The sequence below is a fragment of the Cherax quadricarinatus genome, chromosome 69, assembly GCF_038502225.1.
Source record: "Cherax quadricarinatus isolate ZL_2023a chromosome 69, ASM3850222v1, whole genome shotgun sequence".
Lineage (NCBI taxonomy): Eukaryota > Metazoa > Arthropoda > Malacostraca > Decapoda > Parastacidae > Cherax > Cherax quadricarinatus.
The window spans coordinates 13,215,319-13,240,844 of record NC_091360.1 but is presented as its reverse complement, the minus strand read 5'-3'; the positions used below and the strand labels follow the sequence as shown (position 1 = coordinate 13,240,844).

General features: G+C 41.9%; 2 protein-coding genes across 2 annotated transcripts in view; one reads left to right on the top strand and one right to left on the bottom strand.

The window, feature by feature from the left end:
• Positions 1 to 25,526, bottom strand: part of LOC138854781 (uncharacterized) — a 150,168-nt gene that overhangs the window by 37,094 nt on the left and 87,548 nt on the right. The gene's annotated exons all lie outside the window — the stretch shown is intronic.
• LOC128701833 (organic cation transporter protein) overlaps positions 19,150 to 25,526 on the top strand; it is a 59,232-nt gene continuing 52,855 nt past the window's right edge. The window contains exon 1 of the mRNA XM_053795754.2: positions 19,150 to 19,213. The gene's annotated coding sequence lies outside the window, so the exon portion shown is untranslated. The remainder of the gene's footprint in view (positions 19,214 to 25,526) is intronic.

Genomic DNA, 25,526 nt, shown 5'->3' with positions numbered 1-25,526 from the left:
CCAAGGTATTGTCCAGTGTGGGTAGATTGGTAAAGCACTGCGTACCTTGTCCTAAGGCTCGTAGGTTCGAGTCTCCTTCAGCCAGAGATCAGTGTTTGTGTATATTTCGCCTGCTCTCGCGAATTCCTTGGATATATATATACATATATATATATATATATATATATATATATATATATATATATATATATATATATATATATATATATATATATATATATATATATATATATATATAAAACATAGGTACCACCTCTTTAGCTGGAATGGAGACCCTCATCCTCAGAGAAGACAATAAACGTACCTCAGGGAAAACTCAAGTGTCTCCCCGGAGCTGTTTGAATATTTTCTTCTCCTACCGCCCCCTATATAGTTTATATTCTATGTGAACATTTATTAATAAACAGAATACATTTACAGAAAAAACAAACATGAATACAATGGCACAATGTTTCAAAGATCGTGAATTTCTTCCAGCTCCTCCGAGGCTGGATGCGAGCCAAGCATGCAGCAAGCATTTCCCCTCTGGATGGCTATGCTGAGGCGCTGGAACATGAAAGTGGCTGCCCTTGCGTCCCTGGTGGTGTCGATGAGTCTGGAATCCAATTCTTTAAGGAAACGTGTGGCATTTTTTCCCCATGATCCCAATGTCTCTGATCCCACTGGGACAAATTAATACTGTTGGCTTATGTCCATGTACTTGCTGATCTTGTACTCCTCCCTGTGGTCAGCAGCTCCTCCCTGTCACCCCACACTGTGATGGATATAGGTGTCAGCCAGTGTGGACACACAGGTATAGTCCCATGATAAGAGCTTGCCATTCTTCCAAGGATAGATGGTGATCCCGTCTGGGCGGTTTGCTGAGTTGTGGGTATTGTTGGCTGCTAGTGATCGGGGCTCCCTCTCGGCTGGGCATCCAGCTGTAGCAAGGGTTCTCTTAATGATATCGTTGACCTCATTGTGTCTTGCATGCCAGCCCTTGGTTTTGGAACAGTTAAGACCATGTAGACCGTATCGGTCTGCTTGCGCTTTGCCGCAAATACGCGTATATTGTGTGTGAATTGGGGCAGCAAGGCACAGAGCCACTGCAATACGGAGGGTCTTAGGGTCGAGTCGCGTTCCCATTGCCGATATGGGAACTTTTTGGAGGAAGTTCCTGGAGTGAGGTGCACTCACAGCCTGGAGACGGGCAATCTCTCTATCTGATGTTGCAGCCCTGAGCATGTTGGCAAGCACCTTTTCAGCGATCGGGCCATCCCAGCTTGACTGTTTGTGAGCCAGTGCTGCACTAGGGTTTGGTGCCGGAGCAGCAAGAGTCTCCCATTCAGTGATGGCACTGGCATAGCTAGTGTCTTTTATTCCTGCTGAGTCGCTGAGGGTATCAGGAAGAATTTGTCTCATCAACTCGTTTGATGCTATGGAAGAGGATAGGAAAGCTGGTTAAGCAATCTGGGAGGATCTGCGTACTCCTAGCCCTCCAAGCCTGACCGGAAGTGCGGCTTGCAACCACTGTCCATCTTCAAGGGAAAGATTCAATACACTCTCTAGCATGGTCTTAAGGAGAGAGTCATATTCCTTGAGTTTTGGACTTCTGAAGGCTGGGGAGCATCTCAGAAAGTAGGTAAGTTTTGGGATTGACAAGCACCTGGTGAGTAGGTAGAAGGCATCGTGTGTGTCAATGTCTTTCATCCTGCTTTCCATCGTCTGGAGGTCTGAGACTTTTTTTTTCTAGAATCAGATCGATGGCATTGGACCCAAGAGGAGCACCAAGGAGAGTGCTATTGGCTGGATCAATGGCTCGTACTCCTGGTAAAACGGCACTAATATTCTCGATCATCTGTTGATTGGTAGAAACTATTTCACATTTGGTGGGGTTTAAAGAAAGGCCCAGGCTTTCTCCCATGTCTTTAATTTTACTGATGTCCTCTAGGAGAGATTCTGTTGTGCCAGCTAGGGTACCATCGTCCAGGAACCAGATATTGAGCTCACTGGAGAGTGCTTCTGTGACTTCCTTGATGACCAAACAAAATAGAAGGGGGGCGAGAGGGTCCCCCTGTTGCACGCCCTCACATGAGTCAATTTCATGGTCCCCAAACAATAGTTTGGAAGTCACACTATAACACGATTCTATGAAGGGATAAAGGGAAGTTTCTATAAACTGCTTGGAGAGCAGCATCCCTTCTGACTGAGTTGAAAGCGTTGGCGAAGTCCAATTTGACCAAGGCTTTTTCATATGACATGTTTTTGATATATACTCGTGCTGCATGGGCAGCTGCTTCACAGCCCTGTTGAACGCCGAAACAGAGCTGAGTTGGTTTCAGCATTGCAGCAACCTCTTGATTCACCCTTCTTACTGCAGCCTTGGTGACTAGGCGCCGAAGGGTGTTACCCACTGCAATGGGCCTGATTCCGCCATCCTTTTTCCGGAGGGCACACAATGAGGCACCAAAGAAAAGGGATCTGATGGCCTCCGGGACTGCCAGCCAGGCACAAGTTGGAAAATTTGGTGAGTTCAAACAGCAGCCTCTCTGAAACCTCACCAAGTGCTGGATTGAGCATTTGTTTTAAGTGTTGAGGCCTTAAACCGGTGAAACCTCCTGCTGAGCCCTGTGGAAATGACATAGCAGCTTTATACACATCAGCATCCTGTAAGGTTAGATGTTCTTCGCCTGCTGCAATGTCAGGGAGGTCAATGTTGGTACTGGGAGCCCTGGGTGGATGTTTGTCCTTCAGAGCTTGCGCCGTGCTTACGTCCTTGGGAGCGATGGTATCCTCACTGGTTATAAGCCTCAGACCTCTTCTATTTTTTTGCTAATTTGGGCTCTGATTTTTGAGGCGTCGGGTGTCCTGTTGTTGGCATTTGCCCGGCGGGTGTTTGTCGCCCTAGGGGAGAGACGGACGAGGTTGTCATCCCTTGGAAAAGCATTTATTGCCCTAATAACATGTGTTGCTAGTGACTTGTCCCTCCTTGGTGGGACAGCCAAACAGGCATTGCCAAAAACGCTCATCTTGCCATATAAGACAAACGAAAATTTGTGTATGCAATAATTTCGCCAAAATTATTCTGAACTGTGTTTGTTTAGTATTAAATTATTGTAAACAAATCTTAAATATATTTAGGTGGGTTAGGCTAAAATAAATTGCGCTTGTTATAATAAGGTTAAGTAAGTTTTCTAAGATTCTTTTCGTGCAAAATTATAAATTTTTACATTAACATTAATAAAAAAATATATCTTTAAACTAAGAGAAAATTTCAGAAAGAATTTAATTTTAAATGAGTTCTTGCTAATTGACCATTTTTACATATTCGGCACGACGTATATATATATATATATATATATATATATATATATATATATATATATATATATATATATATATATATATATAAAACAGAGAGAGAGAGGGGGAGAGAGAGAGAGAGAGAGAGAGAGAGAGAGAGAGAGAGAGAGAGAGAGAGAGAGAGAGAGAGAGAGAGAGAGAGAGAGAGAGAGAGAGAGAGAGAGATCACAGGCAGCAGGACTCGATACTGCTACAGTTAATAGAGCTGCCTAAGAATCTTGACCATGTGGAAAAAGACACTTATGTACAGTTCAGGACATTTATTAAAGTAAGCGTTTCGCCACCAGTGGCGAAACGTTTCCTTTAATAAATGTCCTGAACTGTAAATAAGTGTCTTTCCACATTTTATCAGTATCACCATACAATTTCCTCTTAATCTTGACCATCCCCAGTAGCAATATTGAGTCCTGCTGACTGCGTTCTTTCTCTGTATATTCCAATTTGTTTCTGCATGGATATTTCTTCATAGATGAAGAAATATCCAAAATTAATGAAATAGCTAATGATCTGAAATACCCAAGAAACGTAATTGATAAATCTTTTAAAACTGTCAGAAATACTTTTTACAGTCCAAAAAGGGACAGCTTTTGGGCCAGGCTTGCAGCTTGTCCAGGCGTATGTGTGTATTTGTATACTCACCTAATTGTGGTTGCAGGGGTCGAGACTCAGCTTCTGGCCCCGCCTCTTCACCAAGTGCTAGTAGGTCCTCTCTCTCCCTGCTCCATGAGCTTTATCATACCTCATCTTAAAGCTATGTATGGTTCCTGCCTCCACTACCTCACTTGATGCTGCATGACTGAAGAAGTACTTCCTAACATCCCTTTGACTCATCTGGGTCTTCAACTTCCAATTGTGACCCCTTGTTTCTGTGTCCCCTCTTTGGAACATCCTGTCTCTGTCCACCTTATCTATTCCAAGCAGTATTTTGTATGCCGTTATCATGTCTCCTCTACCTCTCCTGTCCTCCAGCGTCGTCAGGCCGATTTCCCTTAACCTTTCTTCACAGAACATTCCCCTTAGCTCTGGAAATAACCTTGTCGCAACCCTTTGCACTTTCTCTAATTTGTTGACGTGCTTGATCAAGTGTGGGTTCCAAACAGGTGTGTGTGTGTGTGTGTGTGTGTGTGTGTGTGTGTGTGTGTGTGTGTGTGTGTGTATATATGTGTGTGTGTGTGTATATATATATGTGTGTGTGTGTGTGTGTGTATATATGTGTGTGTGTGTGTGTATATATGTGTGTGTGTGTGTGTGTGTGTATATATATGTGTGTGTGTGTATATATATATGTGTGTGTGTGTGTGTATATATGTGTGTGTGTGTGTATATGTGTGTGTGTGTGTGTGTGTGTGTGTTTGTGTGTGTGTGTGTGTGTGTGTGTGTGTGTGTGTGTGTGTATATATATATGTGTGTGTGTGTGTGTGTGTGTGTGTACTCACCTATTTGCACTCACCTATTTGTGGTTGCAGGGGTCGAGTCATAGCTCCTGGCCCCGCCTCTTCACTGATTGCTACTAGGTCCTCTCTCTCCCTGCTCCATGAGCTTTATCATACCTCGCCTTAAAACTATGTATGGTTCCCGCCTCCACTACTTCACTTTCTAGACTATTCCACGACTTGACTACTCTATGACTGAAGAAATACTTCCTAACATCCCTTTGATTCATCTGAGTCTTCAACTTCCAATTGTGACCTCTTGTGTATGTGTCCCATCTCTGGAACATCCTGTCTTTGTCCACCGTGTCTATTCCGCGCAGTATTTTATATGTCGTTATCATGTCTCCCCTGACCCTCCTGGCCTCCAATGTCGTCAGGCCGATTTCCCTCAACCTTTCTTCGTACGACAATCCCCGTAGCTCTGGGACTAGTCTTGTTGCAAACCTTTGCACTTTCTCTAATTTCTTGACGTGCTTGACTAGGTGTGGATTCCAAACTGGTGCTGCATACTCCAGTATGGGCCTGACGTAAATGGTATACAGTGTCTTGAACGACTCCTTATTGAGGTATCGGAACGCTATCCGTAGGTTTGCCAGGCGCCCGTATGCTGCAGCAGTTATCTGATTTATGTGCGCCTCAGGAGATATGCTCGGTGTTATACTCACCCCCAGATCTTTTTCCTTGAGTGAGGTTTGCAGTCTTTGGCCATCTAAATTATATTGTGTCTGCGGTCTTCTTTGCCCTTCCCCAACCTTCATGACTTTGCATTTGGCAGGGTTAAACTCAAGGAGCCAGTTTCTGGACCAGGCTTGTAGCCTGTCCAGGTCTCTTTGTAGTCCTGCCTGATCCTCATCCGATTTGATTCTTCTCATTAACTTCACATCATCTGCAAACAAGGACACTTCTGAGTCTATCCCTTCCGTTATGTCGTTCACATATACCAAGAACAGCACAGGTCCTAGGACTGACCCCTGTGGAACCCCGCTTGTCACAAGCGCCCACTCTGACACCTCGTCACGTACCATGACTCGTTGTTGCCTCCCTGTCAGGTATTCTGTGTATATGTGTGTGTGTGTGTGTGTGTGTGTGTGTGTGTGTGTGTGTGTGTGTGTGTGTGTGTAGTTGCGCTGAGGTCAGTGGTCACCTGCGGTCATACCTGCCTAAGTTCTTGGGAGTTAGCGTGGGCTGTTACCAAGCACCATGGCTTGTTGTAGTGTTTTAGAATCTCAGGTTCAAGTGTTGAAGAAGGAGATTCTACTTCTTCAGGAGGAAAATAGGAGGCTGAAGCTTCGCATAGATGAGTTTGGGAGTGAGTGTGAGAAGGATTTAGCTGGTAAGGAGGAAATGGTAACCAGCAGTGATAGTGGCAGCCCCTTTAAGTGGCAAGTGGTTCACAGTTCAGGAAGAAGGAAGATGAGGAGAGTTAACAGAGAAGATGTGAAGGTAGGAAATCGGTTTTCTGTTCTCCAAGACGAGTGTACTTCAGTGCTTAGCGAGGATGAAGGTACCACTGATTCCCCTGCTAATCAAGGTAAGAATATTTTAATAGTAGGCGATTCTCAGATAAGATATATGGACCGTGCATTTTGTAACAGAGACAGAAAGGTCAGACAGAGAGTGTGCCTTCCTGGAGCTGGTGTTGGTGACATAGTCAGCAGGTTGGATAATATTATGGCAGGTAATGGGAACAAGCCCATTATTTGTCTTAGTGCTGGGGGTAATGACATTGGGAAGGGCAGGAGAGAGGAGCTGCTGGATAAGTACAGGTCAGCCATAGAAGTAGTTAGGTCTAAGGGAGGGATCCCGGTCATATGTAGCATCTTGCCTAGAAAGGGACTGGGCAATGAATGGATGTCTAGGGCAATTGGTATAAATTGCTGGCTAGACAGGTACTGCAAGGAACTTGCAATCCCATTCATTGATAACTGGGATGAGGTTCATCTCTCTGGGGATGGAGTGGATGCATTAGCCAATTCAATTGAGAGGGTAATTGATGACTTGTCTAGGAATTTAAACTGATAGATTATAGAGGTATGGGTGTTTGTGGGAAACAATCAGGCTGCACCATTAGGGTTAAAAACAGTAGTTATTACCGGGATACCTCAGGGATATGTTTAAAAGACAATATTCAAAATAAAGTTGCTAGTAATGGCAAATCAATTGATCAACAAACAAAGAGAGATAGTAGAGGGCAACGAGTGACTAGCTCCCTTAAGGTTTACTATACAAATAGTAGGAGTCTAAGAAATAAGATAGATGAGCTAAGATTACTTGCAAGTGTAGGTAATATAGATATTATTGGTATAACAGAGATCTGGTTCAAACTGAAAGATAGAGAAATGCCTTCTGAATGCAACATACAGGGTTATAAACTATTCCACACTGACAGGGTCAACAGGAAGGGTGGTGGTGTGGCGATGTATGTCAGAGAAAATTTAAATTGTTGTCTTAGACATGATATAAGATTAGAAACATCGAACGCAGAATCTGTTTGGCTACAGTTTCTCGAGGGACGTGACAAATTAATTTTGGGTGTGATTTATAGGTCCCCAAACCTTGATAGGGATTGCAGTAAGCTGTTATGGAACGAAATTCATAAGGCATCTAGATATGAAAATGTTGTGATAATGGGAGATTTTAACTTTAGACAAATTGATTGGAACAATATGACAGGAAATCTTGAGTCTAGTGACTTTCTTGATACGGTTCAGGATTGCTTTTTAGAACAGGTTGTGACAGAACCAACTAGAGGCAACAATTTGCTTGACTTGGTTCTTGCCAACAAAGATTCACTAATTAATAATCTTGAGGTTAATGATGAGCTTGGATAAAGTGATCACAAATCTCTTAGTTTCAATATATCATGGAATTACCCAGATAACTGCAATCAAATCTCTGTCCCAGATTTTCGATTGGCCGACTTCATGGGACTGAAAAATTACCTGGGTGGGCTAAATTGGGATGTCCTGACTATGGGTCAGGTAGGTGATCTTGGTTGCCAATACGACGTTTTTCAGAGCATAGTTCTAGCTGCCCAGACAACTTTTGTTCCGAGTAGGGAAATAAGATCTAACAAAAATGATCCCAAATGGATGAACAATAGATTAAAACATCGTATTGGTCAAAAGAGAGGCATATATAGGCGTATCAAAAGAGGGGATTGGCAGTTAAGAAATCAGTATATTCAATTAAAGAGAGAAATAAAGAAAGGAATAAGAAAAGCAAAAAGGGATTATGAGGCTAAGGTCGCAAGGGATTCAAAGACTAACCCAAAAGGGTTCTTTCAGGTATACAGAAGTAAGATTAGGGACAAGATTGGCCAACTTAAGAGTAACTCTGGTCAAATCACTGACAGTGATAAGGATATGTGTGAAATTCTAAATACCTACTTCCTCTCAGTTATCACCCAGGAAAATACTAGCGATATTCCTGTGAATAATAGATTATGTAGAACAGGATGATAATAAACTATGTACGATTGCGGTAACTAGTGACATGGTCCTCAGACAAATAGAGAAACTAAAACCTAGCAAATCCCCAGGCTCTGATGAAGAGGTGTTAAAAGAATGTAAAGAGGAACTTAGCATATATTTGGCTAATCTTTTTAACATATCACTACAAACTGCCATAGTGCCTGATAAGCGGAAAATGACAAATGTAATTCCTGTTTACAAGGCAGGTGACAGGTCCTTGGCTTCAAACTATAGACCAATAAGCCTTACTTCCATAGTGGGAAAATTTATGGAATCAATAATTGCCGAAGCAATTCGTAGCCATCTTGACAGGCACAGATTGATTAATGAATCTCAACATGGTTTTACAAAGGAGCGTTCCTGTCTTACGAATTTACTAACTTTTTTCACTAAGGTGTTTGAGGAGATAGATCATGGTAATGAATATGATATTGTGTATATGGATTTCAGTAAGGCTTTCGATAGAGTTCCACACCAGAGGCTACTGAGGAAACTTAAGGAACACGGAATAGGAGGAGAAATTTTTTCCTGGGTAGAGGAATGGCTGACAAATAAACAGCAGAGAGTTTGCATAAATGGGGAGAAATCAGAATGGGGGCACGTCACAAGCGGTGTTCCTCAGGGGTCAGTGTTGGGCGCGTTGTTGTTCACAGTTTACATAAACGACATAGATGAGGGAATAAATAGCGACATAAGCAAATTTGCTGATGGCACCAAAATAGGCCATCCAATTCATTCTAATGAGGACACTAAAGCACTCCATATTTATTTGAATAGAATGATTGAATGGTCGGAGAAGTGGCAGATGCAGTTTAACATTGATAAATGCAAATTTCTAAATGTTGGACAGTTAAATAACCATGCCACATATAAACTAAATAATGTAGATCTTAATACTATTGATTGCGAAAAGGATTTAGGAGTTCTGGTTAACAGTAATCTAAAACCAAGACAACAGTGCATTAGTGTTCGCAATAAAGCTAACAGAATTCTTGGCTTCGTAACTAGAAGTATAAATAATAGAAGTCCTCAGAAGTATAAATAATAGAAGTCCTCAGGTTGTTCTTCAGCTCTATATATCCTTGGTTAGGCCTCATTTAGACTATGCTGCTCAGTTCTGGTCACCGTATTACAGAATGGATAAAAATGCTCTGGAAAACGTACAGAGGAGGATGACAAAGATGATCCCATGTATCAGAAATCTTGGTAGATGACTGGTTCAAAGAACCGACATGTTGTTGAATTAGACACATGTGCAACTCTTGGGTATCTTTATTGAGGAAACGTTTCGCCACACAGTGGCTTCATCAGTCCATACAAAGGAGAAACTTGAAGAACAGGAGGAGAATGATTGATGGACTGACCACATCGACTCAAGGCTGAGGGACTGATTACCTCTGGATGGCGAAACGTCTACAATAAAGATATCTAGATGTTGCACATGTGTCTTTACTTTCATATTGTCGGTATTTTATACCTTTCTTGCACAAGCTTGACCTAACTTAACCTAACCTAACCTAACTTAACCAAGCCTAACCTAACCTAAACTAACCTAACCTAACCTAACCTAACCTAAACTAACCTAACCTAACCTAACCTAACATAACCTAACCTAACCAAACCTAACCTAACCTAAACTAACCAAACCTAATCTAAACTAACCTAACATAACCTAACCTAGCCAAACATAACCTACACTTACCTAAGCTAAACTAGCTTAACCCAGCCTTACAAAATATAATTTAATTTATCCCAACTTTACTAAGTATAATATATATTATTTTAAATTTATAAAATATTACTTCAAATCTACGAAAAGTATTTTTTGTTTAGTTTTCAGACTCTTTTTCGCAGATTTATTGATTAAAGAAAATTATGATCAGCTTATTCGGCTTCTTTTGCGAAACATATTTTTGTGGGTGTTACTGTTGTTGTGGGTGCTACTGTTGTTGTGGGTGTTACTGTTGTTGTGGGTGTTACTGTTGTTGTGGGTGCTGCTGTTGTTGTGGGTGTTACTGTTGTTGTGGGTGCTACTGTTGTTGTGGGTGCTACTGTTGTTGTGGGTGTTACTGTTGTTGTGGGTGTTACTGTTGTTGTGGGTGCTGCTGTTGTTGTGGGTGTTACTGTTGTTGTGGGTGCTACTGTTGGTGTGGGTGTTACTGTTGTTGTGGGTGTTACTGTTGTTGTGGGTGTTACTGTTGTTGTGGGTGTTACTGTTGTTGTGGGTGTTACTGTTGTTGTGGGTGTTACTGTTGTTGTGGGTGTTACTGTTGTTGTGGGTGCTGCTGTTGTTGTGGGTGTTACTGTTGTTGTGGGTGCTACTGTTGTTGTGGGTGCTACTGTTGTTGTGGGTGTTACTGTTGTTGTGGGTGTTACTGTTGTTGTGGGTGCTGCTGTTGTTGTGGGTGTTACTGTTGTTGTGGGTGCTACTGTTGGTGTGGGTGTTACTGTTGTTGTGGGTGTTACTGTTGTTGTGGGTGTTACTGTTGTTGTGGGTGTTACTGTTGTTGTGGGTGTTACTGTTGTTGTGGGTGTTACTGTTGTTTTGAGTGTTACTGTTGTTGTGGATGTTACTGTTGTTGTGGGTGTTTCTGTTGTTGTGGGTGTTACTGTTGTTGTGGGTGTTACTGCTGTTATGAGTGTTACTGTTGTTGTGGGTGTTACTGTTGTTGTGGGTGTTACTGTTGTTGAGGATGTTACTGTTGTTGTGGGTGTTACTGTTGTTGTGGGTGTTACTGTTGTTGAGGGTGTTACTGTTGTTGTGGGTGTTACTGTTGTTGTGGGTGTTACTGTTGTTGAGGGTGTTACTGTTGTTGTGGGTGTTACTGTTGTGGGTGTTACTGCTGTTGTGGATGTTACTGTTGTTGTGGGTGTTACTGTTGTTGTGGGTGTTACTGTTGTTGTGGGTGTTACTGTTGTTGTGGGTGCTACTGTTGTTGTGGGTGTTACTGTTGTTGTGGGTGTTACTGTTGATGTGGGTGTTACTGTTGTTGCGGGTGTTACTGTTGTTGTGGGTGCTAATGTTGTTGTGGGTGTTACTATTATTGTGGGTGCTACTGTTGTTGTGGGTGTTACTGGTGCTGTGGGTGTTACTGTTGTTATGAGTGCTACTGTTGTTGTGGGTGTTACTGTTGTTGTGGGTGCTACTGTTGTTGCAGGTGCTACTGTTGTTGTGGGTGTTACTGCTGTTGTGGGTGCTACTACTGTTGTGGGTGTTACTGTTGTTGCAGGTGCTAATGTTGTTGTGGGTGTTATTATTGTTGTGGGTGCTACTGTTGTTGTGGGTGTTACTGTTGTTGCAGGTGCTAATGTTGTTGTGGGTGTTACTGTTGTTGTTGGTGCTACTGTTGTTGTGGGTGTTACTGTTGTTGCAGGTGCTAATGTTGTTGAGGGTGTTACTGTTGTTGCAGGTGCTAATGTTGTTGTGGGTGTTACTGTTGTTTTGGGTGCTAATGTTGTTGTGGGTGTTACTGTTGTTTTGGGTGCTACTGTTGTTGTGGGTGTTACTGTTGTTGTGGGTGCTACTGCTGTTGTGGGTGTTACTGTTGTTGTGGGTGCTACTGTTGTGAGTGCTACTGTTGTTGCAGGTGCTAATGTTGTTGTGGGTGTTACTGTTGTTGCAGGTGCTAATGTTGTTGTGGGTGCTACTGTTGTTGTGGGTGCTACTGTTGTTGTCGGTGTTAAAGTTGTTGTGGATGTTACTGTTGTTGTGGGTGTTACTGTTGTTGTGAGTGTTACTGTTTTTGTGGGTGCTACTGTTTTTGTTGATGTTACCGTTGTTGTGGGTGCTACTGTTGTTTTGGGTGTTACTGTTGTTGTGAGTGCTACTGTTGTTGCAGGAGCTAATGTTACTGTGGGTGTTACTGTTGTGAGTGCTGCTGTTGTTGTGGGTGTTACTGTTGTTGCGGGTGCTGCTGTTGTTGTGGATGTTACTGTTCTTGTGGGTGCTACTGTTGTTGTGGGTGCTACTGTTATTGTGGGTGCTACTGTTGTTGTGGGTGCTACTTTTGTTGAGTGCTACTGTTGTTGCAGGTGCTAATGTTGTTGTGGGTGTTACTGTTGTTGCAGGTGTTAATGTTGTTGTGGGTGTTACTGTTGTTGTGGGTGCTACTGTTGTTGTGGGTGTTACTGTTGTTGTGAGTGCTACTGCTGTTGTGGGTGTTACTGTTGTTGTGGGGGCTACTGTTGTTGTGAGTGCTACTGTTGTTGCAGGTGCTAATGTTGTTTTGGGTGTTACTGTTGTTGTGGGTGCTACTGTTGTTGTGGGTGTTACTGTTGTTGTGGGTATTACTGTTGTTGTGGGTGTTACTGTTGTTGTGAGTGTTACTGTTGTTGTGTGGGCTACTGTTGTTGTGGGTGTTACTGTTGTTGTGGGTGCTACTGTTGTTGTGGGTGTTACTGTTGTTGTGAGTGCTACTGTTGTTGCAGGTGCTAATGTTGTTGTGGGTGTTACTGTTGTTGTGAGTGCTACTGCTGTTCTGGGTGTTAATGTTGTTGTGGGTGCTACTGTTGTTGTGAGTGCTACTGTTGCTACAGGTGCTAATGTTGTTGTGGGTGTTACTGTTGTTGTGGGTGCTACTGTTGTTGTGGGTAATACTGTTGTTGTGGGTGTTACTGTTGTTGTGAGTGCTACTGTTTTTGTGGGTGCTACTGTTGATGTGGGTGTTACTGTTGTTGTGGGTGCTACTGTTGTTGTGGGTGATAATGTTGTTGCGAGTGCTCCTGTTGTTGCAGGTGCTAATGTTGTTGTGGGTGTTACTGTTGTGGGTGCTACTGTTGTTGTGGGTGTTACTGTTGTTGTGGGTGCTACTGTTGTTGTGGGTGTTACTGTTGTTGTGGGCGCTACTGTTATTGTGGGTGCTACTGTTGTAGTGGGTGCTACTGTTGTGGGTGTTACTGCTGTTGTGGGTGTTACTGTTGATGTGGGTGTTACTGTTGTTGTGGGTGCTACTGTTGTTGCACGTGCTACTGTTGTTGTGGGTGCTACTGTTGTTGTGGGTGCTACTGTTGTTGTGGGTGCTACTGTTTTGGGTGTTGCTGTTGTTGTGGGTGCTACTGTTGTTGTGGGTGTTACTGTTGTTGTGGGTGCTACTGTTGTGGGTGTTACTGTTATGGGTGCTACTGTTGTTGTGGGTGCTACTGTTGTTGTGGGTGCTACTGTTGTTGCAGGTGTTACTGTTGTTGTGGGTGCTACTGTTGTTGTGGGTGCTACTGTTGTTGTAGGTGCTACTGTTGTTGTGGGTGCTACTTTTGTTTTGGGTGCTACTGTTGTGAGTGCTACTGTTGTTGTTGTTGGCGCTACTGTTGTGGGTGCTACTGTTGTTGTGGAAGCTATTGTTGTTGTCGGTGCTAGTGTTGTTGTGGGTGCTACTGTTGTTGTGGGTGCTACTGTTTTTGTGGGTGCTACTGTTGTTGTGGGTGCTACTGTTGTTGTGGATGCTACTGTTGTTGCAGGTGCTACTGTTGTTGTGGGTGCTACTTTTGTTGTTGGTGCTACTCTTGCTGTGGGCCCTTTTCTTGTTGTGGGTGCTACTCTTGCTGTGGGTGCTACTCTTGTTGAGGGTGCTACTCTTGTCGTGGGTGCTACTGTTGTTGTGGGTTCTACTGTTGCTGTGGGTGCTACTCTTGTTGTGGTTGCTACTGTTGTTGTGGGTGGTACTGTTTTGGATGCTACTCTTGTTGTGGGTGCTACTCTTGTTGTGGATGCTACTGTTGTTGTGGGTGCTACTGTTGTTGTGGGTGCTATTGTTGTTATGCGTGTTACTGTTGTTGTGGGTGCTACTGTTGTTGTGTGTGCTACTGTTGCTGTTGGTGCTACTCTTGTTGTGGGTGCTGCTCTTGTTGTGGGTGTTACTGTTGTGAGTGCTACTCTTGTTGTGGGTGCTACTCTTGTTGTGGGTGCTACTGTTGTTGTGGGTGCTACTGTTGTTGGTGCTACTGTTGCTGTGGGTGCTACTCTTGATGTGGGTGCTACTGTTGCTGTGGGTGCTACTCTTGTTGTGGGTGCTACTGTTGTTGTGGGTGCTACTGTTGTTGTGGGTGCTACTGTTGTTGTGTGTGCTACTGTTGCTGTGGGTGCTACTCTTGTTGTGGGTGCTGCTCTTGTTGTGGGTGTTACTGTTGTGAGTGCTACTCTTGTTGTGGGTGCTACTGTTGTTGTGGGTGCTACTGTTGTTGTGGGTGCTACTGTTGTTGTGGGTGCTACTGTTGCTGTGGGTGCTACTCTTGATGTGGGTGCTACTGTTGCTGTGGGTGCTACTCTTGTTGTGGGTGCTACTGTTGTTGTGGGTGCTACTGTTGTTGTGGGTGCTACTGTTGTTGTGTGCTACTGTTGCTGTGGGTGCTACTCTTGTTGTGGGTGCTACTGTTGTTGTGGGTGTTACTGTTGTGAGTGCTACTCTTGTTGTTGGTGCTACTGTTGTTGTGGGTGCTACTGTTTTTGGTGCTACTGTTGCTGTGGGTGCTACTCTTGTTGTGGGTGCTACTATTGCAGTGGGTGCTACTCTTGTTGTGGGTGCTACTGTTGTTGTGGGTGCTACGGTTGTTGTGGGTGCTACTGTTGTTGTGGATGCTACTCTTGGTGTGGGTGCTACTGCTGTTGTGGGTGCTACTGTTGTTGTGGTTGCTACTGTTGTTGTGGATGCTACTCTTGTTGTGGATGCTACTGTTGTTGTGGGTGCTACTGTTGTTGTGGATGCTACTCTTGTTGTGGGTGCTACTCTTGTTGTGGGTGCTACTCTTGTTGTGGGTGCTACTCTTGTTGAGGGTGCTACTCTTGTTGTGGGTGCTACTCTTGTTGTGGGTGCTACTCTTGTTGTGGGTGCTACTCTTGTTGTGGGTGCTATTCTTCCTGAGTGTGCTACTCTTCCTGTGGATGATACTCTTTCTGTGGGTGCTGCTGTTGTTTTGGGTGCTACCATTGTTGTGGATTCTACTCTTGTTGTTTGTGCTAGAGTTGTTGTCCGTGCTACTGTGAGTTCTAGTTTTGTTGTTTGTGCTAGAGTTGTTGTCCGTGCTACTGTGAGTTCTAGTATTGTTGTTTGTGCTAGAGTTGTTGTCCGTGCTACTGTGAGTTCTAGTATTGTTGTTTGTGCTAGAGTCATCGTGGGTGCAACTTTTGTTGCGTGTACTATTGTTTTTGTGCTACTGTTGTTGTGGGTGCTACAACTGTTGTAAGTGCTACTCTTGTTGCAGGTGGTGCTACTCTTATTGTTGGTGCTACTCTTGCTGTGGGTACTCACCTAGTTGAGGTTGCTGGAGTCGAGTCCTAGCTCCTGGCCCGCCTCTTCACTGGTCGCTTCTAGGTCACTCTCCCTGAACCGTGAGCTTTATAATACCTCTGCTTAAAGCTATGTATGGATCCTGCCTCCACTACATCGCTTCCCAAACTATTCCACTTCCTGACTACTCTGTGACTGCTCTGTGAGTGCTGCTGTTGTTGTGGATACTACTCATGTTGTGGATGCTACTGTTGCTGCAGGTGCTACTGTTGTTGTGGGTGCTACTATTGTTGTTGGTGCTACTCTTGCTCTGGGCCCTTTTCTTGTTGTGGGTGCTACTGTTGCTGTGGGTGCTACTGTTGTGGGTGCTACTGTTGTTGTGGGTGCTACTGTTGTGGGTGCTACTGTTGTTGTGGGTGCTACTGTTGCTGTGGGTGCTACTCTTGTGGGTGCTACTGTTGTTTTGGGTGCTACTGTTGTTGTGGATGCTACTCTTGTTGTGGATGCTACTGTTGTTGTGGGTGCTACTGTTGTGGGTGCTACTGTTGTCGGTGCTACTGTTGTTGTGGGTGCTACTGTTGTTGTGGGTGCTACTGTTGCTGTGGGTGCTACTCTTGTTGTGGGTGCTACTGTTGTTGTGGATGCTACTCTTGTTGTGGGTGCTACTGTTGTTGTGGATGCTACTGTTGTTGTGGGTGCTACTGTTGTTGTGGATACTACTGTTGCTGTGGGTGCTACTCTTGTTGTGGGTGCTACTGTTGTTGTGGATGCTACTGTTGTTGTGGGTGCTACTGTTGTTGTGGATACTACTGTTGCTGTGGGTGCTACTCTTGTTGTGGGTGCTACTGTTGTTGTGGGTGCTACTGTTGTTGTGGATGCTACTCTTGTTGTGGGTGCTACTGTTGTTGTGGGTGCTACTGTTGTTGTGGGTTCTACTGTTGTTGTGGATGCTACTCTTGTGGGTGCTACTGTTGTTGCGGGTGCTACTGCTGTTGTGGATGCTACTCTTGTTGTGGGTGCTACTCTTGTTGTGGGTGCTACTCTTGTTGTGGGTGCTACTCTTGTTGTGGGTGCTACTCTTGTTGTGGGTGCTTTTCTTGTTGTGGGTGCTACTGTTGTTGTGGGTGCTACTCTTGTTGTGGGTGCTATTCTTCCTGAGTGTGCTACTCTTCCTGTGGATGGTACTCTTTCTGTGGGTGCTGCTGTTGTTTTGGGTGCTACTGTTCTTCTGGGTGCTACCATTGTTGTGGATTCTACTCTTCTTGTTTGTGCTAGAGTTGTTGTCCGTGCTGCTGTGAGTTCTAGTATTGTTGTTTGTGCTAGAGTTGTTGTCCGTGCTGCTGTGAGTTCTAGTATTGTTGTTTGTGCTAGAGTTCTAGTGAGTTCTAGTATTGTTGTTTGTGCTAGAGTTGTTGTCCGTGCTACTGTGAGTTCTAGTATTGTTGTTTGTGCTAGAGTCATCGTGGGTGCAACTTTTGTTGCGTGTACTATTGTTTTTGTGCTACTGTTGTTGTGGGTGCTACAACTGTTGTAAGTGCTACTCTTGTTGCAGTTGGTACTCTTACTGTTGGTGCTACTCTTGCTGTGGGTACTCACCTAGTTGTACTCACCTAGTTGAGGTTGCAGGAGTCGAGTCCTAGCTCCTGGCCCGCCTCTTTACTGGTCGCTTCTAGGTCACTCTCCCTGAACCGTGAGCTTTATAATACCTCTGCTTAAAGCTATGTATGGATCCTGCCTCCACTACATCGCTTCCCAAACTATTCCACTTCCTGACTACTCTGTGACTGCTCTGTGAGTGCTGCTGTTGTTGTGGATACTACTCATGTTGTGGATGCTACTGTTGCTGCAGGTGCTACTGTTGTTGTGGGTGCTACTATTGTTGTTGGTGCTACTCTTGCTGTGGGCCCTTTTCTTGTTGTGGGTGCTACTGTTGTTGTGGGTGCTACTGTTGTTGTGGGTGCTACTGTTGTTGTGGGTGCTACTGTTGTTGTGGGTGCTACTGTTGTGGGTGCTACTGTTGTTGTGTGTGCTACTGTTGTTGTGGATGCTACTTCTGTTGTGGGTGCTACTCTCTCTGTGGGTCCAAATCTTGTTATAGGTGCTACTCACACTGAGTCCTTCTCTTGTTGTGTGTGGTACTCTTTCTGTGGGTGCTACTGTTATTGTGGATGCTACAGATGTTGCGTGCTCTACACTTCTTGTGGGTGCAAATGTTGTTGTGGGTGCTACTCTTCTCTTATTGTGAGTGCTACTCTTGTTGTGAGTGCTACTGTTGTTGTGGGTGTTATTATAGCTGTTGGTGCTAATCATATTGTGTGTGCTACTGTTGTTATGGGTGCTACTCTTGCTGTGGGTCCTACTCTTATTGTGGGTGCTACTCATGCTGTGGGTCCTTCTCTTGTTGTGGGTGCTACTCTTGTTGTAGGTCCTACTCTTATTGTGGGTGCTACTCATGCTATGGGCCCTTCTCTTGTTGTGGGTGCTACTCTTGGTGTAGGTCCTACTCTTATTGTGGGTGCTACTCATGCTATGGGTCCTTCTCTTGTTGTGGGTGCTACTCATGCTGTGGGTCCTTCTCTTGTTGTGGGTGCTACTCTTTTTGTGGGTGCTACTCTTGTTGTGGTTGCTACTGTTTTTGTGGGTGCTACTGTTGTTGCTGGTGCTACTGTTGTTGCTGGTGCTCCTCTTGTTGTCAGTGCTACTGTTGTTGATACAGTGATAATATATACAGTGAAATATGTGTGTCTGAGTCGTTGTATATTCAGAAAGACGTGCACGGCTCTCAATGTTTAGCGGCGGGAGTCAGGTGAAAAGTACCCAGATGGTAGTAATAGTAGAATTAGTAGTAGTAATAGCAGAGTTAGTAGTAGTAGTAATGAAAGTAGTGAAGATATGATGAGACAATGGTATAAAATACTGACAGTATGGGAAAAGGAGATGTGAATTCAAGATATATTTGTCTTGAATATAGCTCGCTTAGTGGGCGAAACTTTGTTAATAAGGGTCACATTATACATTATTGGTTATCGTTCCAGGATTTCAAGTGTTTAAGAATTATATTCTCCAGAGATATTCTTGTTTCTTCTACATATTTCTTGTCTCACCTTAACAAAGTATGATGTACACACCCGGCAAGTTGACACACTCTCTTGTGTGCGTTTTTTAACTTTAATAAATACAGTAGCGGCTGTTATCAGTAGCACAGGTCAATGTATAATAAACTATGGGAAAAAACACTAATGTACAGTTCAGGAAATTTATTAGAGGAAAAATTTCATGGCAAGTAACTTCTTGTGTGGTAATACAGAGATAACTAAGACCGAGTATATATAGTGGCAGAAATAAGATGGTAAGTTGCGAGAGAGGGTGGTAGTTGTAGTAGTACTAGTGGCAGTAGTAGTAGTAATAGTAGTGATGGTAGTAGTGGTAGTAGTGGTAGTAGTAGTAGTAGTAGTAGTAGTAGTAGTAGTAGTAGTACAATTGTGGTGAGATAGATTGAGTTTAATAAGAACTTGTCAACATCAAGTTACAGTTGTCTCAAGAATAATGTTTCTAAAATGTTGCAAAAATGTCTCATTCTTCATCGTGTTGGTTTTAGTAAACTGTTTTCATTATATTTAATGCATCGCCCCGGGATGAGGGTCAGCTGGTAATGGCGTCGTAGAGGTGAACCCTCACTCCAGCTTCTGCTGTCAGTCAGTGGGTGTCTTTCAGTGTGTAAAGTCTGCCGCTCTGGCTGCTAGTGGTTGCTGCTCCATACTAGTTTACTAAACTGTGAACATAATAATAATAATAATTAATGACGAGTGCTTAAATTGAAACTAGAGTTCCTTTACGCCTTCTGGTGAAGCCAAAAACACCATTATATTTGTGATTATGTTTTATTATGCGTTGATGCATAATAAAACAGTTTTCTCAACTGTGGAGTATTGTCCATAGTTGGGAAAACATATTATGACGTTACCGACGCCTTTTAAGGGGAAGCCTTAATAATACTGAAAAGTTTTTGATTCAAGTAGTAATTGTAAATAGTGTATTCTTCTCATCAATCATGAGAGCTCACATTTCCTGGTCACTCTTCATCCTCAACACATTTATTGCCTCCCAGGAATATAATAAGGAAATAGGAGTTAAGTGTTGTGAAGTGGAATTTCATGTTAACTATGAAGAACTGTTTTTGTATCATTAGAAACCACCGACACGTGAATAATTTCCATTTTGCCACACTATAGTGTTTATCGTGTAGTATTGATGATGGCATCAACATTGTGTCACACTATAGTGTTTATCTTGTACTATTGACGATGGCATCAATAATGATGTTAATGAATTTAATTCTTCAGAATGTTTATTATTTATTGATCAGTTTGAATGTTCAAGTCTAAAATAAAGTAATTACAACATTTAAAGTCAATAGTTCCTCAGACATTTCCATAATTATAATATTAAACCTGGTATGTATTTTTCTTCTGATGTTTCACAGGAAATAAACACCATCAAAATAGAGTATGAACTACCTACTGGTATTTTAAGTTGTCATATTTATTTTATACTTGGACTTATTATGAGATAATAAACAACAGTCTTAACTACGTCACTAAATCTTCGTTGATATCACTAAATGGTGAACATCATTTTCGTTGACATCATCTGCACTGTCATTGAATTGTGAGTAAATATCTGTAGAATTCAGAAGAGAGTTAGAATCATTAGGTATGCCAGAAGTGGGATCTTTAAGAGGTTTCCTGATTATTTTTCTTACTCTAACTTTTAATTTTTATTTTGCTCGTAAGTCAAATAGGCCTCACCCAAACACCTATAAAATTTTAACAGTTGTACATGGTCATTAAGGCCAGATTCTTAGAGCAACTGGGAAGTGCGCATGACCAGTATCCAGAATTGTTCATCCCATTCCCAGCATCCTGGAATGGCTCAGATAACTATCAAAATTCTCAGCAGCTTTGCTTCAAACACTTAAAAAAGGTGTCTCCTAATACAGTGACGGAGGAAAGTAAGATTTCAGTATGTTGGTGTAGATATGATCATTTTAAGAGTAAAGAACATAAGAACATAAGAAAGAAGGAACACTGCAACAAGCCTATTGGCCTATGCGAGGCAGGTCCAATTGTCCTACCGGCTTAAGCCAATGCTTTAACCTAGTCAGGTCAGATCACGTTCACTTAAGGAAGGAGCATGGCATCTGACCTAGTAGCACAAACTAGTCAGGTCAAACTCACGCCTGCCCACACTCACTCATGTACTTATCTAATCTATTTTTAAAACTACACAACGTCTTAGCTTCCATGATGGTGCTCGGGAGTCTGTTCCACTCAACCACAACTCTATTTAACCAAACCAATGCTTTCCTATATCCTTCCTGAATCTGAATTTTTCCAGCTTAAAATCATTGCTGCGAGTCCTGTCTATGCTAGATATTTTTAGCAGGCTCTTTACATTCCCTTTATTAATTCCTGTTTTCCAGTTATACACCTCAATCAGATCGCTCCTAATTCTACGCCTTTCTAGAGAGTGCAGATTCAGGGCCCTCAGTCTATCCTCATAGGGAAGATTTCTGATACATGGGGTCAACTTTGTAATCCTCCTACGTCCGTTTTCCAGTGCATTTATATCCATTCTGTAATACGGTGACCGAAACTGTGCAGCATTAGCTAAATGAGGCTTAACCAAAGATATATAGAGTTGAAGAACAACCTGAGGACTTCTATTATTTATACTTCTTGATATGAAGCCAAGGATTCCGTTAGATTTATTGCGAAGACTTATGCACTGTTGTTATGGTTTCAGATTGCTGCTAACCAGAACTCCTAAATCCTTTTCGCAAACCGTAATATTAAGATCTACATTATTTAGTTTATACGTGGCATGCTTATTTTCCTGTCCAGCATTTAGAACTTTGCATTTGTCTATATTAAACTGCATCTGCCACATCTCCAACCACTGTATTAGTCTATTCAAATCATCCTGGAGTGCTCTAATGTCCTCATTAGAATGAATTGGACGGCCTATTTTGGTGTCATCAGCAAATTTGCTTATGTCGCTATTTATTCCCTCATCTATGTCGTTTATGTAAATTGTGAGCAACAAGGGGCCCAACACTGATCCATGTGGAGCACCGCTTGTAACATGTCCCCATTCTGATTTCTCCTCATTTATACAAGCTCTCTGCTGCCTATTTGTCAACCACGCCTCTACCCAGGTAAAAATTTCTCCTCCTATTCTGTGCGCCTTAAGTTTCCTCAATAGCCTCTGGTGTGGAACTCTATCGAAAGCCTTACTGAAGTCCATATACACAATATCATATTCAATACCATGATCTACCTCCTAAAATTCCTTAGTGAAAAAAGTTAGTAAATTCGTAAGAGAAAAACGTCTCTTTGTAAAACTGTGCTGAGATTCATTAATCAGTTTATGCCTTTCAAGACTGCTACGAATTGCCTCGGCAATTATTGATTCCATAATTTACCCACTATGGAAGTAAGGCTTATTGGTCTGTAGTTCGAAGCTAAGGACCTGTCTCCTGCTATATAAATAGGTATTGGATTTGCCATTTCTGCTTGTCTGGCACTATGCCAGTTTACAGTGATATATTGAAAAGATTAGCCAAGGGTATGCTAAGTTCTTCTCTACAGTTCCTTTAAAACCCTTGCAAACAGTTCATCAGGGCCTTGGGATTTGTTTGGTTTTAATTTCTCTATTTGTCTGAGGACCATGTCACTAGTTACCGCAATCATGCATAGTTTGTTATCGTTCTATTCTACAAAATTTATTATTTTTGAAATTTCGCTAGTATCTTCCTGAGTAAAAACTGATAGGAAGTAAGTGTTGAAAAGTTCACACATTTCCTTATCACTCTCAGTGATCTGACCTGAATTACTTTTAAGTGGACCTATCTTGTCTCTAATCTTTCTTTTTTCCTGTTAAAAAACCTTTAATAACTTTCAGTTCACCTCTTCTTAACCGTTTCTATATATAATGACTGATATATCTTGCAGTCACGAGAGTAACCATTAAGTTTAGTTTGTATGTTGGTAAATTTTTACCATTGTTGTAGTTTCCTGAACTGAAGGTTCATGTTGTTAGTGAAGGTCATATGTCTTAACCTGTCAATATTATTGAATATAATATTGATGTTTGTTTGTATTCAGTAACTAAAGGAAGCTTCTTCTGGTTTGGTTCAAAATATTAATGATGATGAGTTGCTGCAAATACTGAATTTTACTGAAATTGTTATAAAATTTGGAATCAGATCAATTACTGCAGAATGTCTTGCCTAATTGATTTCAAGCTTTCACAGTTTTGGGAACTTAAATAAAAGAAAGATTGATGCCCACTTTGAGATGTTTAAGTTTTAATTTTCCAGCTTTAATTAATAAATGTTTTCCAGTGGAATAGCTAGAGAATCCCTCATCTGTTTGGTTTCTAGCTCTAAATAGTTATGAATCTTAATTGCATTGGGTTAGGGATAAATGGGTGCCAATTTGCACGTTTTTAAACCAATTTCTCCAAATTGAATTTTCTAAATCAAGAAATAAAATATTTTTTTCCTATATACGATTGTTGATAATTTGAAATAGAATAAAAACAAGGAAAGAAAATTAAAAACAAAAAATATCGTTTTTAGGGAGCTATTAAATGGAACGAGAACATATTTTCGTAATATCGTAATATTTCTCAGTAATATTTCCTGCTCTCCGTCTTACTCTTAATTCTTTCAAAAATAACTCTACAATACAGCCTACCAGGAATACTCAACAGGTTTAGTTCCCTATAATCCTTACACTCCCTTTGGTCATTTTTACCTTTATTCAAAGAAACTATGCATGTTCTCTGCCAATCTCTAGATACCTCTCACTCTTTCACTAATTTGCTGAATAAAATAAACAACCACTACAGAACTACATCCTCACCTGTTTCTAATATTTCTGTCTTGATCCCATTAATCCCACTCTCTCATTTGCTCTCCTTTCACATTCTCTTTACCTTTCTCTTATTTTCCTTATACTCCACCGTCCTTTGAAAAAACTCTCATATGTTAACCTTTTCTCTCTTACCACTCTCCGTGCCTCATCAATCGCTCCTCTTCCCTCCGACACCCACTCTCTTATATCCATAAACTTCTGCCACATACTCTAATACTACATTCATAAATCTATTCCATAGTTTTTCAACCTCCTCATTACATATACTCTCACTAGCGCATCTTTCTACCATTAGTTACATACCACCTCTCTCTTATTTGCTGATGTCATTCTCCTTGAACTCAGTCTACCTTTTACTCTGACTGTAGCTAAAACTAAAAAATAATCCAAGGAACATAAAATACCCCTGTGTCTTCCTCACTCAGCATACCAAGGAACATAAACCAGTCCGGTGTCTTCATCACTCAGCATACCAAGGAACATAAACCAGTCCTGTGTCTTCATCACTCAGCATACCAAGGAACATAAACCAGTCCGGTGTCTTCATCACTCAGCATACCAAGGAACATAAACCAGTCCTGTGTCTTCATCACTCAGCATACCAAGGAACATAAACCAGTCCTGTGTCTTCCTCACTCAGCATACCAAGGAACATAAACCAGTCCTGTGTCTTCATCACTCAGCATACCAAGGAACATAAACCAGTCCTGTGTCTTCCTCACTCAGCATACCAAGGAACATAAACCAGTCCTGTGTCTTCATCACTCAGCATACCAAGGAACATAAACCAGTCCTGTGTCTTCATCACTCAGCATACCAAGGAACATAAACCAGTCCTATGTCTTCATCACTCAGCATACCAAGGAACATAAACCAGTCTTTTTTCTTCATCAATCAGTATACCAAGGAACATAAAACAGTCTTGTATCTTCATCACTCAGCATACCAAGGAACATAAAACAGTCTTGTATCTTCATCACTCAGCATACCAAGGAACATAAAACAGTCTTGTATCTTCATCACTCAGCATACCAAGGAACATAAAACAGTCTTGTATCTTCATCACTCAGCATACCAAGGAACATAAAACAGTCTTGTATCTTCATCACTCAGCATACCAAGGAACATAAAACAGTCTTGTATCTTCATCACTCAGCATACCAAGGAACATAAAACAGTCTTGTATCTTCATCACTCAGCATACCAAGGAACATAAAACAGTCTTGTATCTTCATCACTCAGCATACCAAGGAACATAAAACAGTCTTGTATCTTCATCACTTAGCATACCAAGGAACATAAAACAGTCTTGTATCTTCATCACTCAGCATACCAAGGAACATAAAACAGTCTTGTATCTTCATCACTCAGCATACCAAGGAATATAAAACAGTCTTGTATCTTCATCACTCAGCATACCAAGGAACATAAAACAGTCTTGTATCTTCATCACTCAGCATACCAAGGAACATAAAACAGTCTTGTATCTTCATCACTCAGCATACCAAGGAACATAAAACAGTCTTGTATCTTCATCACTCAGCATACCAAGGAACATAAAACAGTCTTGTATCTTCATCACTCAGCATACCAAGGAACATAAAACAGTCTTGTATCTTCATCACTTGTCTTCATCACTCAGCATACCAAGGAACATAAAACAGTCTTGTATCTTCATCACTCAGCATACCAAGGAACATAAAACAGTCTTGTATCTTCATCACTCAGCATACCAAGGAACATAAAACAGTCTTGTATCTTCATCACTCAGCATACCAAGGAACATAAAACAGTCTTGTATCTTCATCACTCAGCATACCAAGGAACATAAAACAGTCTTGTATCTTCATCACTCAGCATACCAAGGAACATAAAACAGTCTTGTATCTTCATCACTCAGCATACCAAGGAACATAAAACAGTCTTGTGTCTTCATCACTCAGCATACCAAGGAACATAAAACAGTCTTGTATCTTCATCACTCAGCATACCAAGGAACATAAAACAGTCTTGTATCTTCATCACTCAGCATACCAAGGAACATAAAACAGTCTTGTATCTTCATCACTCAGCATACCGAGGAACACAATTTTTCTACATATATCTTCCTACTAATAT